Here is a 16,384-nt window from a genome sequence, read left to right on the forward strand (position 1 = left end):
AGGAATAAATAGTTCTTTGAAGAAAAAAAAAACGTTCTGATTTATACAAAAAATTCCTTTCAAATATGTTAAAGAATGAGCTATAGTATCATAGGAATATGCTATTTTAATATTGTAAAAATTTGCTGTATAACAACAATTTTCAGAAATCGGAAATCAAACCGTTCATACCTTTTGTTTAATTGATAAATATAACTTGAATTCGTCCAGTGTTTAGTTTGGTTGTAATTTTTGTCCTATTTATATAGAAAATTAATTAATATTTTTTTGGACTTTTAGTATAGAAAAGGCAGAAAAAATGCTAATCACAACTATAATCATTGTTAATCGACAAACTAGAATAGTTCTATTATTTCTCAAATATTTTTTTAGTTGTCATCCCTGTCTTTAAAAACAGTAACTCTTATTGTGTCATAGTGACATTTCACGTTTGTACAAAAAAACCCAATTTGATTAATTCATCAGTACTGTCATAAAGGACGTTTAAGTCAGCCGTGGTATTACAAACTTCAAATCCCCTGTTAACTGGATAATATCAGAAAGAAATTATTTAAGAACATTACGACTGAGAAATGTAAACGATATTAATAGTTGCCCTATATACTAAATTAAAGTCTGCAGTTTTCATGTTTAAACATGTCAATAATGTGAAGTGATAATTATGATAATATCTTTCCACATTTAACTACATACCTGAGAATTAGTAGGCATTATAATGCTATAATATAAATACCCTTGTCAGTGTGAAAAATACATTAAAATTATGAAAGAGTAAAAAGTTCAATGAAATCAAAATTATTAACATAACTTTAAACTATTTCTACTTACTGCATTTCTTTTTTTATTCTCAGGCAGAACCAATTATTTTTTCAAGTCAACCACTTGATCGGTTTCTTAGAATACATATAACGATTTAACCAAAATCTTAAATCAATCAGTCCGGGTTTTGTTAATTACTACAGTCATATTGTCCGGGTTTTTTTAATGATCCGTTTTTTTAAAGAAAATATGACCGTGGAATAAGGCATTCTGGACCTTCAAAACTTACCTTCCTAACTGTAATTTAGCGAGTTTTGTTAAAAATAAGAAGACACCATGGAGGCAATTTCGATATTGATGAATATTTTCAGAGAAAGATTTTGCCTAAACATCTTGGTTTCTTCAATAAAATAAACAAGTTACTTATGAAAAGGACATTAACATTAACGTGACGAATAAACTGCCCTTAATACAGTAGTACCGCACTTGTTTCATGATTGTATATTTGTATTAGTTTAAGTTTTTTCCATCAACTAAAGGTACGTGTATGTGCATGTGGTGAGTATGTGGAGCTAAGCCGAGCTGTTGTCTGCAACTACAAAGCACCTAATGAAATGATTAATTGCAGCAAAAAAACGAATTAAAATCTTAGCAATCGCCTACTTCACTTACACACATGATTATTGCTTTTTATGAAATCCAGAATGTTACTTAATTTTCAAGTATTCTTATAAATGATATAGTTAGAGAGCTCTTTACAGGATTTTCACGTATTCGTAATTGATTTTGTGTTGATTTAATCCTATATTGTATTGTTGTTATAAGACCAATGTGTATAGATCGGCAATCACATCGGTTCATTTTGAATAAGGCATTATTGTGATAACAAGACTGAGTGTGAATTCGCATGACTGGTGACGCATACATAGCAGGAGACGCTTACCCTGTCGACGCTCCCAGTCCTTTTATGTTCATGCAATTACCTCTGTCTGTTTTGATTGGTACTAGGTTAATGGGTATAAATCGACTCGACCTTCTGTGCCAAGTGAGCTTAAAATAAACTTAAATTATAACTTCGCCATCTATTTTCAACATATTGCATGGATAACGTTTCCTTTTATATTAAGCATATCGCATACTATGGATTAGTATTGAAAAAATCTCTAATCGAACAATTCTATCATCTACTAAAGGAGATTGAATACAAATAAGTCAAATATAAAAGACCAAAGCAAATACGGAATCCATGAAATCTGACAGACTGAATTCTTATGATTAGATAAATAAGGTAGATTTGTCATTGCTTGTGCATTTGGAATTGAAGAGACCACAAGTGACCTCAATTTTATACCTTCCTCTTTTAAATTTTTTCTCATCGAAGGGCATCCCTAAAGGTGACTGGGGAATAGAAATAAGCTGGACGTCTGTATTGGTGTGAGGAGTGTACCGGTACACAACCACGTCTGGTCAAAATGGGGATGTTAAATCCACTGCCTTGTGTAGAGAGAATGCCACGATCTCTACACTTGAAGAGCTCTTTGAGGGGTCCGTAGGTGGCCTTATGCCATATTTTTCAGTGACAGTCTTAATTCCCACATTCCCTCCAAAACGGTTGACCCTTATTACAGGACCAACCTATTGTATGTATTGTTAATACAATAGGTTGGTCCTGTAATAGCGCCAACGATCAATCAATCATCAAAAGACATCCAAATACACGTTTAATATGGATTTTATACTGCTACGATAAAGTTAACAGGAATCATTTAAGAAAAACGTATAAGTAAGATGGGATTTTCTTACAAAATTGCCTTAAGTAGTCACGAAAGATTATTACAAAATTTTCATATTGAATGGAAAGATACTTTAGTAACACAATATATCTACTTCCATGTCATGTTTTTTAGAATGTAAAGTGTCAATTTAAAATGTAACTATTTTTGTCTCTTTTATTCCATTTCAATAAGAGTTGATTTCCGTGGGAAAGTGAAAACACAATAATTAAAAATGTTTTGTTGATTGTAGTGTACAGTGGATTAACGTTGTAAAAACAAAATTTTTAAGACATTAGCAAGGTCTTAAATGTAAACGAGTTACAACCAACATAACAACTTAGTACAATCACTCATTGTTGTCAATATTATGTAATTCTATATGACTGCCATACGAGTGAGGTTTAATCCACCATTTTCTACATAAGGACATGCCTGTACCAAGTCAGGAATATGACAGTTGTTTTCCATTCGTTTGATGTGTTTGAGCTTTAAATTTTGTCATTTGACAGGGAACTTCCCGTTTTGAGTTTTCCTTGGAGTTCAGTATTATTATTTTGTTATTTTTTTTTTACTTTGTTCATTAACAGTACAGGTAACATGATAAAATTTAGAAATGCATTATGTCTTCAAAACATTAAGTAGTCCGATATAGCTACATGTATGCTACATTGACAAATATTGTCAAAAAATGCGGGTTATCTGGGTAATATGCCTACTCCATCAATTCTATGCGCATATAATAAGATAATGCAATCATGTAAAACTTGTTCAAAGTGAACGGACGTAATAAAACTGGAGAGTTGATGGAAATAAAGCTTTCGTTTGTGTTACAGGGGTATTATACATGTACGATAATAAAAATTACACAGAATTCTATAACTGTTGATATTCATGATAATTTTGTGCGCACGCTTTTCTTTAAATAAATCTTAGTTTCTGAGATGAAATTACCATAGCAGCTGCATAAAAAAAGAGCGCATTATTGTTACAAATGAACTTCATGTCTGTTATATTTGTTTTTCGTAAATTGTTCTGTTATAAATCAGGCCGTTAGTTTTCTCATTTGAAATGTTTCATATTTTTCATGTCGGGGCCTTTAATAGCCGACTATACGGTATGGGTTTTTCTCATTGTTGAAGGCCATACGGTTGCCTATAATTGCTTGCATCCACTTCATTTTACCTTTGATGGATAGATGTCCCATTGGCAATCATACCACATCTCCTTATTTTTTTATCCATATCACACTCTGCATTAGTAACGTTTACTTATATCAAAATAGTTTTAAATAGCCAAGGGTTAATTATCTTTTGAAAAAACTTTCCATTGACTGATAGCTACAAACCAGTAAAAGTCTGAAATGGGAATTTTTTTTAACTCCACTGTACTGATTTTTCATCGACCACCCTGAATTTGTCTGAATTTTTTTCGACATTTTTGACTGTAATCAGTTTGAACTTGTACTAGATCCCTTATCATGAACATACTAAAAAGTCTGAAGTCGTACTCGACTAAGCTCAAAAAGTCTTTACCCATTCTCGACCTGTACTCGACCTGTAGTTAACCAGTTCTCGTCCTGTGTACAATGTCTTAACGATACTCGACTAAAGGACTTTAAGGACTGAACCTTACTCGACCAGTCTGGACCATAACCGACCAATAAACCTCTACCTTATAAGTATAATTATATAATGTTTAACTATAATTTATGCCACAATAAACCACTTTTTTTCATTTAGTTACTAAAACATGGGTTATCTCCCTTTTGAATATTTTTTATTGTACTTAAATTGTTTTGAAATTATTTCTTCGATGGCCAACATGGCCTAGTTTTAGAATGCTACGTAAAGTTTCTGCATTGTTTTTTAAACCAAAAAACTGTTATTATACATGTTATTTTTTTATCTGAAAAATCACTGTCTTATATAATACCTCTTTGTCATATTTCTAGCCAAGGGAAACACAAATAGACTTTAAATTAAAATAAAGATAAGAGAGATAGATTAAGAATAGGTCGGGGATCGTTAAAACTTGGTCGGGTACGGTTCAGGCTTAGTCGAGTATGGTTCAGACTTCGTCTAGTATTGGTCAGACTTCGTCGAATATTGTGCAGACTCTTCAAAATGATTAAGAACTGGTCGTGTACAAGTTCAGACTGTTAAGTATGGTTCAGACTAAAGTCGAGTAATATCAAGTATCAATTCAGGTCAGTTCAGAATGGTCGAGTAAAAATCAGTACAATCGAGTACAAATACTGGCCATTTCTGACATTTACTGGTTTCTAGTTATATAGTACAGCTCTTGTTACCAGTCAGGAAAAGAAAAGATACAAGATTTTTTTTTCCCTGATTAGCATATAATAATTAGACATAGTTATTTACTGCATCAATATGGAAATTATGTAAATTCTTGGTATATCATGACGCACTGTGATAATACGATAGCTCATTTGTCTAGTTGAATGACTCTGTAAGTTCAAACTGTAAATATAGGCAACAGTTGTTTAACGATGTTCGAATCTCGTAAATCAATTAAAAAGATACAAATCAAGGTAACAAACAAACCTGTGGGAATTGCATGATCTCCATAGAGAGCGAAACCGAGAACCTCAACAGAGTGGACGTCTCCTGCTACGCATGCATCCCTCGCCGTACAAATTCATACTGAGGCAAAATGACACAATCAATAAAGGTACAGATCAGTCGACTTAACAGGACTATAAAGATTTAAGACCGCGAAAAACACGTCGCTAGTGAGTGGAGACACCGATGCATTGTATCAGTCAAATAATTCATGTTGGTGACCTTAAAACTTATGTGTCGATTAACGTCGTTCTTTGTCACAACTCAGTTTTTGTGTAAAGAGCACACCCTTGTAATGAATTTTGTAAAGGTGAACATGCACGAGCGTAACGTTTTAATTGAGATGTAAACGACGTACTATGGTGCAGAGGATATGTTACTGCTGAGAAATGGAAAGTTGACAATTGGAAAGCCAATATCATTATTTTTTACAGATTCTCGTTTGAAGTCGTCCATCTGTGTCAATAGTGAGGACAAGATTAAGATATACAGCAGACCTTCTACTTTCGGTAGAATTCTTAATATTAAGCTCACTGGGATATATGAGTTGTAAGCACCCATTGAATTGTGATTTATCGAGAGACAGAAAACATACTGGTAATCAATATATCAGAAAGTGAAGCTGAAAAACTTTATAAGATGCTTTTTCTTTTTGGTCTTTAAGAAGGTTCTCTACACAATTTTTACTCATTGGAATACCAGCTGTCGGATAAAATATCAATGCAAAAAAGTCAACAAGTATATCATCTATCAAAACGTTTATAATGATACCATCTTCAGTGTATCTAGTTTGGAAAGTAAAATAACAAAAATACCGCCATCCAAGGAAAATTCAAATCGGAAAGTCCCTTAACAAATGGCAAAACCTCAAACACATCAAACGAATGGATAACAACTCTCCTATTCCTGACTTGGTACAGGCATTTCCTTATGTAGAAAATGGTGGATTAAACCTCGTTTTATAGCTAGCTAAACGTCTCACTTGCATGACAGTCGCTTAAAATTCCATTTTATTGAGAACAATGTGTGAGCAAAACAAACAGACATTAAAAGTAAAAATGACAAATATTGGGGTACATTAGTCAACATTGTATTTATCTTTATTATCTTAATCACTATAAAAACAAACAACTATGTCAACAAGGAAATCAGTGGGAATAAATATCGTTCTTTTGAAAGTAAGATTTTTTATGATGTAAAACAAGGAATTTATATCCATGTTTCCTATTTTGTAGAAAAAAAGGTCTGTTTAATAAGACGATGTAGTCGATCTTTCAATTCAGCATGGGGATTAGTTGTGTAAAGCATAGAAATTCAAAGGTTTTGAAACTACGGCAAATTGTAGAGATTGTGGACTTATGATTTATGAGTAGATTTTTAGAATATTTGAAATTTACATCTGATTGGCACTGCTGGATTAATAAATATACCTCATCACAATATTTCCGAAGGCCAGCTTTTTTCAAATAGGTAATGATCAATAAGGATTTTGCTATGCATATATAAATCTAAAATATAAACATTTGACGACAGTATTTGTTTTACTGAAATTGAGCAAGGCTAAAAATAGACACAATTTAACGATACATAATTACCATTAGATAATCATACCGACATATAATGAAGTCTAGATTTATTCGTGATATTCGCCATAGCCTACTGTCTTCAACAGAAAACAGTTTTTTTGTGAGATTGTATGTGATGATAATAATACTGCTCTGATGTACGTTGATTTAGTGGTGATCATCACGCCGATACATCTGTATTTAATGATAGAATAATCATAACAAACCTTAGGTTGTCTCTCTTCTTCCAAATACCACGTTAAGTCGGAAAATATTGTTATTATATCATGTGAAGCTGTTATATTCGCCAGCCTTAAAATGAAACAGATAAAATGCCGTAAGAAGCCTTATTTTTTTTTTTGAATTAGGTTAGTTTAATGACACTGCAATAACAATAACATTTAAAACTTTTGGACTAAGGAATAAACGTTGTTGTAAACTTTAAAGTGTATTTCAAAATTACAATATCTTTATATTGTTTTCACTGAAAAATGCAAGTGGTGATTCTCCAAACGATGATCGTTTGAGTAAGTGATGATTAACTATAATATTCCCGTACTGTTTTTACACATTTTTAAATAGCAATGTCTTTATATTGTTTATATTGAAAAACTTCAGTTGGGATCCTCCAAGCGATGATCATTTGAATAAGTAATGATTCACTGTAATATTCCTAACTTGGTACAGTTATTTTGCAAATGGAAGCGGTGGGTTGATATAAAAATAAGAAGATGTGTTATGATTGCCCATGAGACAACTTTCCACCAGATTTCTAATGAAGTGAATGAGAAAAACCCATACTGTATAGTCAGCCATAAAGGCTCCGACATGAAAAATGTGAAACAGTTAATGTGAAACATAGACGTGAACCCTGTTTTACATAACGGCAAAACTCTCATGTGTTTGACTATCATTTCAGTGTCAAAGAACTTGAAATATTGAAGTTTATTTGCTACATGTAAGTTTTTATACTTCCAGTTCGTTGAACCGGGGATCTTCAGCAATAACGTTGTAATGGCTCTCTGTGCTAAAAGATAGAAATTCATACTACAAAGCATACAACATTGTTATAAATGCAGATCGATATAATTATTATACCATGCATTGTGTGTAATTAGTGAAGTTATATGTTACTGCATCATATGCACTTTTCGACAACTAATGTTTCTTCAATGATACACGGGGCCAAATATTTGAAAATTGCAATAGCTAATACAGACGTTGAAGAGCCGATATAACCAGCAGGACCAAAAGTAAAGTCAATGCCAGACAAGGAATCAGAGCTATACATGAGTATGATCTCTAGACGTCTGTAGGTCTTTTCAATTATTTAGTTGCTATCTCATTGGCAAATGTCGCACATCGTTTATTCATATATAAAGTAAGCATAACTTCCCAATTGAGATGAGGTGAGCACAACAGGCTCATTGGAGCTTCTTGTTTACGATAAACGTAATTTACAGAGGTAATTTATTAACAACAGTATAGGCGTGCCTTCCTTGGGTCGGTATGATCGTTCAATCTTGGCTTTAACTAATATTTTTAGTGTTGTGTTTATCACACAGTTTCCGTTTCCCTATGATTTAGTATTACAATACAAAAAAAAATCACAAAGTGAAGAGTTTTACAACTGGAAATCAATCTGACATACGTTCAATCATTTGTAATTGAAAGCTTTTTATTTAAAACACTTATAACCTAATCAATTACTGATGATCTTGATTTTACTTGGAAAATAAAGTCAGTGCTTGAGCCTCACTTCCGGTTGTCCTCAATCATTATTATATAACAGGAAATGGTTAATGTAAATGATAAGTTGCTGTCATCATTATGACTTATATGACGAAATGTCTTGCAGTATCACGCAGAAGCAGTTTTGAATAAAAGTAAGTTGAGCAATCTAAATCTGAAATTGGTGATGTTTTTCTTTTTTCAAGGCAACATTTTCTCTTATACCAGGTTGAGATTGTACATACAAATAATCGACAATTAACATGCACGTTTAGCACAAATGCGGTTGAACTTTTCAAACATGTAGTTTCATAGCAGACTCAATTAAAAAAAAATGCTCTTTTGCACCCGTAAGTTTAAAATAAAGCTCCCCAAAAGAATAAATTTGATAAAGGAGTATGGCCATTCAGGTACAATTTTTGTAAACAAATTGTTGCGTACTTCTTAAAATTTGCACATAATAAAGGGAAGTGCATAAGATCAAGAAATATAAGTAATCATGGTAAAAATTATTTCGTCAAAATTTGTGCATATTCCATGAAAATTAAGAAAACTGCTGAATTTATAAATTATCCATTGATATTTTCTTCGTATGGTAACTTTTTCATTTCCACTAAATTTTATTGCCTCATACCACTAGTTATAATATCTTTCAGAGTTTGGTACACACCGTGATTTTGAGATAAATGTGTCATTCAAATAACCCCTCGATATTCTCGATGCTTATGAAGACATTTTCTACTATGATATAGTCATGCAAATGTTTTCCCGGGAGTTTGCTGAGAATATCCGATGTTTATTCTGATTCGTCGTTTGGTAAATGTTGTACAAATATCTTTTTTTTAAAATGATCACGTAGTCATAAAATTGTACGTTTATTAATTTTAAACAGATAAAATTATTTCGCGGGTTATCAAATATTAACCAAAATTACCATATAAATAAGAAGATGTGGTATGAGTGCCAATGAGACAACTCTCCATCCAGGTCACAATGTATACAAAGTTAACAATTATAGGTAAAAGTACGGTCTTCAAGCTATAAAGGGCCCCAAAATGAATAATGTAAAACAATTCAAACAGGAAAACCAACGGTCTAATCTATATAAAAAACGAGAAACAAGAAACACCTATGAACCACACCAACAAACGACAACCACTGAACAACAGACTCCTGACTTAGGACAAGTGCATAAAAATTCAGCGGGTTTAAACGTTATAACAGTATTGTAACATTACAACATAAAGAGACACACTATGAATTTTAAAAATATCAATTGAAATGGCTTAACTCGATCAAAAAACATTTAAACAAAAACAAGTAAACATACACTGAACAAATAAGTTTGATCTATGACACAATACGAATAAGTTTGATCTATGACACAATATAAATACAATTTTAAAACGTAGGTGCCTATACCATATAGACGTTACAGTAATAAAACAACGTATACAGGTAAATTTAAATATAATTATTGTGTTGTTAGGAGTACGGAAGTAATGAAATGGCTAAATCCCTTCGAACGGACAATCATTTTTTTGGAAGAATTGACAGAAATTAGATATTTAAAGAAACTGTCGATTTTTGAAAATTCAAAATTAATATTAAAAAATAAGATGATGTAGGTAATTTGTTAGCAAAGCATTGATAAAATACCCTGCTAATTCTAATATATGAAAGCTTAGTAGTTTTGTCCTGTTGCCCTTGATAGAAATTTCAAATGGTAGTGGTCCTTCACATTTAAGTCCAATATAGAAATTTATTAATACAGCAGCCAGTCTTGGTGTGTTAGTGTTCATCAAAGACCTGTGATGGATTATATCATGGACATTGGATTTTCCCATACGTCTATAATAATTGTAAAATGTGTTTATGCAAAGAGAGAAATCACAAATTTCGTAAGAAGAAGGCATATCCGGAAATAATGTTTGTGTTCAGATTATTTGGGGTCATGTAGCTCTGACTTCAATGTTCAAATTTTAATCGGAAACTCAACCTAATAGTTTTTACTAGTATGTTTCGTTATCAGAGGGAGGTTGGTTCAAACCCAACGAGACTCAACCATTTAGGATCTTAGCATGAATATAATGCATCGGCATTAAAAACAGATACACTTAAGAACATAATCATACCCTACAAAAGCGCTGATAAAACACATTCTCTAGAGAGCGTGAGCATCTAAAGTAACACTTCTTTCGATAATTATCTGGGGCAGGAAGCCCAAGGGTCGACAGGGGCATAAATACATTGTCACGTAGACTTTTCACGTCCGGCATTGAAATAGATAGCTGTATAAATACGCAGCAGTCGTCCTGATTATATATAAATAAATGCAACTGTACGTTAAACTAACAATTAATTTAACTGACCTAATAAATGGAAACATTAAGGTAGTTCTCATCATACTGTTTATTGTAATGTATTTAAATAACTACAGCAATGAAAAATTATATATATCTGAACTCGGGAAATTTCTCAAATTTTTCAACAGCAATGGTGACAACCGTGATAGACTCACTAATTAAATAAAAATGTTTTTTTTTCAATAGCCTGACGATTAAAAATACTTACTTACTGCGCTCCGCTTAACCTCATCACATTGTGTGCTTGTACCACATCAGGCTTTCGGGAACAAGTTTGATTTATTATTTTTCAGTTCATGCAATAGTCTCAGTTTTTTTTTAGCTTAAATTGTTATTTTGAAATAAATTTATGAGATTTGGACATCGGTAAACTACTGCTACCTCTAATTTTGCTGGCAAATATAATAGGCACATAGGAACATTATATATATATATATACTTAGTTTCAAATTTAGCCAAACAATGTTAATCTACAAATTTGCGTTATCAAATTTTGTTCTTCCTTCAGCGGGATTTGAACCCCTGCATCTGAGACATCGTGGTAACACCGTCTGCAACTAGGCTATAAAGTATATATGTTGAGCACGAAAGTTTAGGTCTCACAAAAGCACTATACAAATGACCTTATAATTACGCAAAAAACTCGTCGTTTGCTTGAAAGTATTTGGTAATAAATTGTATTCCGATATTTAACTAATTTCAACCAAATCACTTTTCCTTCCTCGTCTCTTCAGCAAGCTACAAAGCATGTATTGTTTAGTTATTTTCAACGATTAAATTTCAAAGCAATTGTGGTTGCAAATCTTGTTCGTCCACGTAAACATACAAATGCAATTTTAGCTGTTTTTAGACTTAATGTATGGTCGGTGATTGCATTACATCTAAATCCTCTTAAACATATATCTCATTCAATCAATAGGTATTGTTATGTAAATATACTTAACAGACATGTAAAGAGTTCATGTGGATGTTTTTATATCTTAGAATTACATAACAAAACTTTAAAAGGAAAGTAAGAGTACTTTTATTTTTAAAGAAGGATTTCATTGTCGGACATTATATACAGTATAGAAACTTTATGCAATATGTTAATTTGATATTGTAACTCCAAGGCACTCCGTGCAACCTGTAACTTCATTAATATACCTCCAAGTAATCAGTGGATGTTTTTATCCTAGAATTAACAGACTAAATGTGCAGGACAGTTGGAGTAATTTTGCTTTTAACGGAATTATTTATAAATATATATATATATAAAGATTCTACAACTGCATCGAGTGAGATACGATATGTATCCACTTGAGACAGTTAAATTTTCAAATTTAAAACGCGAGGCTCGCCGAGCGTTTTAAATACCTAAAATTTAACTGTCGAGATGGATAAATATCGTATTGCACGAGATTTGGTGGTGAAATCTGTTTCTCTAATGATTTTTAGACGATATGCAAACAATAATAATCCTTCTTTTCGAATAATCTGCAAAAAGATGTGTTCTTTCTATGTAACGTCATCAGGCATGGTCGCCTTTTTTCATGAAGTCACAATAGAAATTTCAAAGGAAAGCAAGAAAACTTGATAATCGAATTTTGACCAAACGAACCACACAATGATTAGATAAAAATAATAACTTAAACTGACGATGGAAAAGGATAAATCGGGTAAGAATTAGAGAAATATATATATACGCCTAAAAAGTGTACAAAACAACACCTATATCAAAAAAGGAAACAATAAATATCAGTATCCATAAATATTTCGAAAAACAGATATCCTTCATCAGTATGATAATGATAGTGTTAAATGAATCATAGCAATATATACCGTTTTATCTAAAACAATATTTAACGTTATACCAATTTAAAACCGAACAACGCTTGTATAGTTCTAAAATTTCAAAGTTCAAAGTAAAAAACAGACACTGCATAGATATGCAACCCAAAATAATAGTAATATGCGATATGAGCTGGTACAATTCTGAAATTTCACAGGTGACGACAGTTAAGTTGTTACACCAGAAACTGCGTAGATATACATTCTCAATGAATAGAACTGTACGATTTAAACTGATATGGTTCTAAATTTTCAAAGTTGTCGAAGGTTAAGTAATTACAAAAGAGGCTGCAAATTTATACATCCAAAATGGATAGCACTGTGCGATTTAAACTGTAACAGTATGCTGTTAAGTCAGAACAGTCATTTTACAAACGTATGAACGGCCATCATAGTGTCTATGTATGCAAGCCAGACATCCCTCTCAGTCGACATTTGAGGTTAAATGGCCATACTAAGGCAGATCTCCATCGACTGACTGTTACTATCATAGACCACAACACTGCTTGGTATAGTAAGGGAGGATAGAATTCCTCGGGAAAGATTTTGAATAAGAAAATAAAAACGTTGGTCCCAAATAGGATAAATGGAAAGGTGTAGTTCTTATCTTGCAGTGCTATTTATTTGTGTTGTATGACTAAGCTGTCTCTGTTGTAATTCCTTTACGTTCGTCAATTCTAAATTTTATACCAGTTCAAATCCCACAGTGGTATATATTTTGGATATGTAAATCCGCAGCCTCTGTTGTAATTACTTAATCATCGTCAACTTTGAAATTTTAGAATTATGCCAGTTACAATCGAACATAGCTATTCATTTGGTATGTATAAATAGGCAGCCTCTGCTGTAACTACTTAACCCTCGTGAACTTTGAAATTTTAGAAGTATGCCAGTTACCATCGTACAGTGCTATTCATTGGGGATGTATATCTTCTCAGCCTCTGTTGTAATAAATTCACTTTCGTCACCTGTACAATTTTAGAATTGTACCAGCTCATATCGCACATTACTATTCTTTTGTGATTCATATCTACGCAGTCTCTGTTGTAAATACTTAACCTGTGCCAACTTTGAATTTTTAGAATTATACAAGCGTATTTCGGTTTTTAATTTTTATAACGATGAATATAGTTTTAGTTAAATTAGAATATATTGATATGATTCATTTTACATCATCATTATCATACTGATTATGCTGATGACGGATATCTGTTATCCGAAATACTTATAGAAATTCATATTTATTGTTTCCTTTTTTTAATATTGGTGTTGTTTTGTACACTTTTTAGACGTTTTTAAAATTTATTTTTTGTGTACAGTATCGTTACTCGTAACGATGAAGCGCCCACGTAAGAAATTTCGTTGACTAATATCAAGACGTTTTATAAATATATATAATTACACACATGTAGCAGTTTTGCTTATAAGCTATCAATACCGGATACTAACATACAGTGTAGAACCTTATGTAGTATGTTACAAAAGTATATGAACTGTACCTCCAACTGTTTGCGATCTTAATAATATATTCCTTAACCATGCGAAAAACTTACTTTGTAAGTATAGATATTGGATGGTACAGTTGAAAAATTGGACGTATTTTCGTTGCAATATTTCATTTGCAGGTAAAATTGGGACTTTGATTTATCCAATTGTCTTATGTTGGGTATACGACAATATAATGAAATGTAAATTAAAAAAAAAACATCAAGAGATTGAATATGGAATTTAACAATAGACATCATATATGTCAAGATCTAATTCGCCTCTTGTTTAAGAAAATTTGCAAATAGTTATAACAGAGACTTTCAATTAAAAGCTATTCCATTAACACCCAATTTCCAAAACAATGACACCTTCAGATTATACATATATTAGACCACTGACGAGGTTTCAGCACATTTGGGACAGATATATGAAAATAAACCCAGCAAAAAGTGAAAATGTGAAAATCGACAAGTTCATTATTGATACGTTACGCCATGCATATTCACATTATATAGAATTCATTTGTTGACACCAAAAATTGCTCCAGCAGGGTTTCCAATAGAACAATTTTACAAGTCAAAAGTATACAACCTTTAAGGTCATCCATGCGAATTTGTTGATCTGCACAATATGTCTTAAATCACGAGTTGTATATTTTTGCTGTATAAAGATCATTAATTTAATAAAAAGCCGTCTGATCTATATGATTTAAAAGTGAGCTCTATTCTCTATTGTAAGAGTTTGTTTAAGTGTGGATTTGCATGCCGATAATTCTATGTATAGCAAGAGACACTTTCCCTGTCGACGCGTCCGGATGCACCCGGTTTCGAGTTTATGCCATTTATTTGTTTTTTTATACCCCGTCACGAAGAGGGTGGTATGTAGAAATGCACACGTTCGTTTTTCCGTTCGCTCCGTCATGTTTTGTTCCCGGATGATTATAAAAGAACCAATAGACCGAATCTTTTAAAATTTTAACACAATGTCAGGGATTAAAACATACATGTCATGTTCGATATTAATGGTTTTGACATGTACTGTTCTAAAGTACTGTCCCTTATTTACCATAAAAGTTGAGTTTTTTTTTCAGTTTTCTGATAATAATGATAATAATGCTAGACCAAGTCTTTTGAAACTGAATAAATATAATGTCATGGACCATACAATACAGGTCAAATTTTATCTTAATAGTTTTGACGTTAGCTGTTCAATAGTCATGACTTTTTCCGGGTGATAATTAGAGAACCATTTGACAAAACTGTTGACATTTGAAAACAATCTCTTGTACCATAAAATACAGGTCATTTTCGATAATGACGATTTTGACATGTATCGTTTAAGTGTTACCATTAGTACAGAGAATGGAAACGGAGAATGTGTCAAAAAGACAACAAACCCGATCAAAGAGCAGCAAACAACCAAAGGCCACCAATGGGTCTTCAGTGTAGCGAGAAAATGCAGCATCTGGAGGCGGGCTTCAGTTGGCCACTAAACAATAATGTATATTAGTTTAGTTAAATAGACGTCACACTAAACTCCGTAACATTAAAATTAATAAATTTATTTACTTATTTACTTTTAAAGATTTTCGCTTTTTTTCCAGGTGATATAACCATTTCCAAAATTCTATCTTGATTTTAATCATAAAGTTTTGAAACATAAAATATAGGTAACATCAAACATGAATATTTGTTTTGGTATTTATCGTTTAGCATAATTTCTGCAATCGAGAGTATATGTGATCACTAGATCATTTAATTCTAGTTAACTTGAATTTTATTACAAAATTCAAACACTTCTGTTGCCTCAAATTTGAAACTCAGTTTACTGGGTAAACACTGCTTGCTGTTAATGTTTAACTGGAAAGAGGATTTGGAGTATACTTCAATCAATGAGAGAGAAACACAAGGACTGAAATAACCGAACACATCTAGAAGTTAACATTCGGTCTTCCACGAAAAATAGGTGTCTTAAGTATCAGTCATACAAAGGAGTATGATATGTTTTGCATCATGGTATCTTGACTGATTAGTACACAGAAAAGGTCGGGGTCTATCGACCTTCACACGTGAGAATTTTATTTAATTAATAAAATGTTATGATAGAAATCAGGCTTATAATTTGGTACGCAGGTCCGCGTTTTGTCTTCATAAAACTTTAGTTGAGCTCAAATTTAAACACCTGGAATACCAAACCAAATACGAATAGCTTTAATTACTCGAAATTTCAAAACGTTTAGGATGTTCGCTCCTTTTGTTTTGAATTTTTGCCAGATTTTCGGAATTCTC

The sequence above is a fragment of the Mytilus californianus genome, unplaced genomic scaffold (assembly GCF_021869535.1).
Source record: "Mytilus californianus isolate M0D057914Y unplaced genomic scaffold, xbMytCali1.0.p SCAF_11, whole genome shotgun sequence".
NCBI lineage: Eukaryota > Metazoa > Mollusca > Bivalvia > Mytilida > Mytilidae > Mytilus > Mytilus californianus.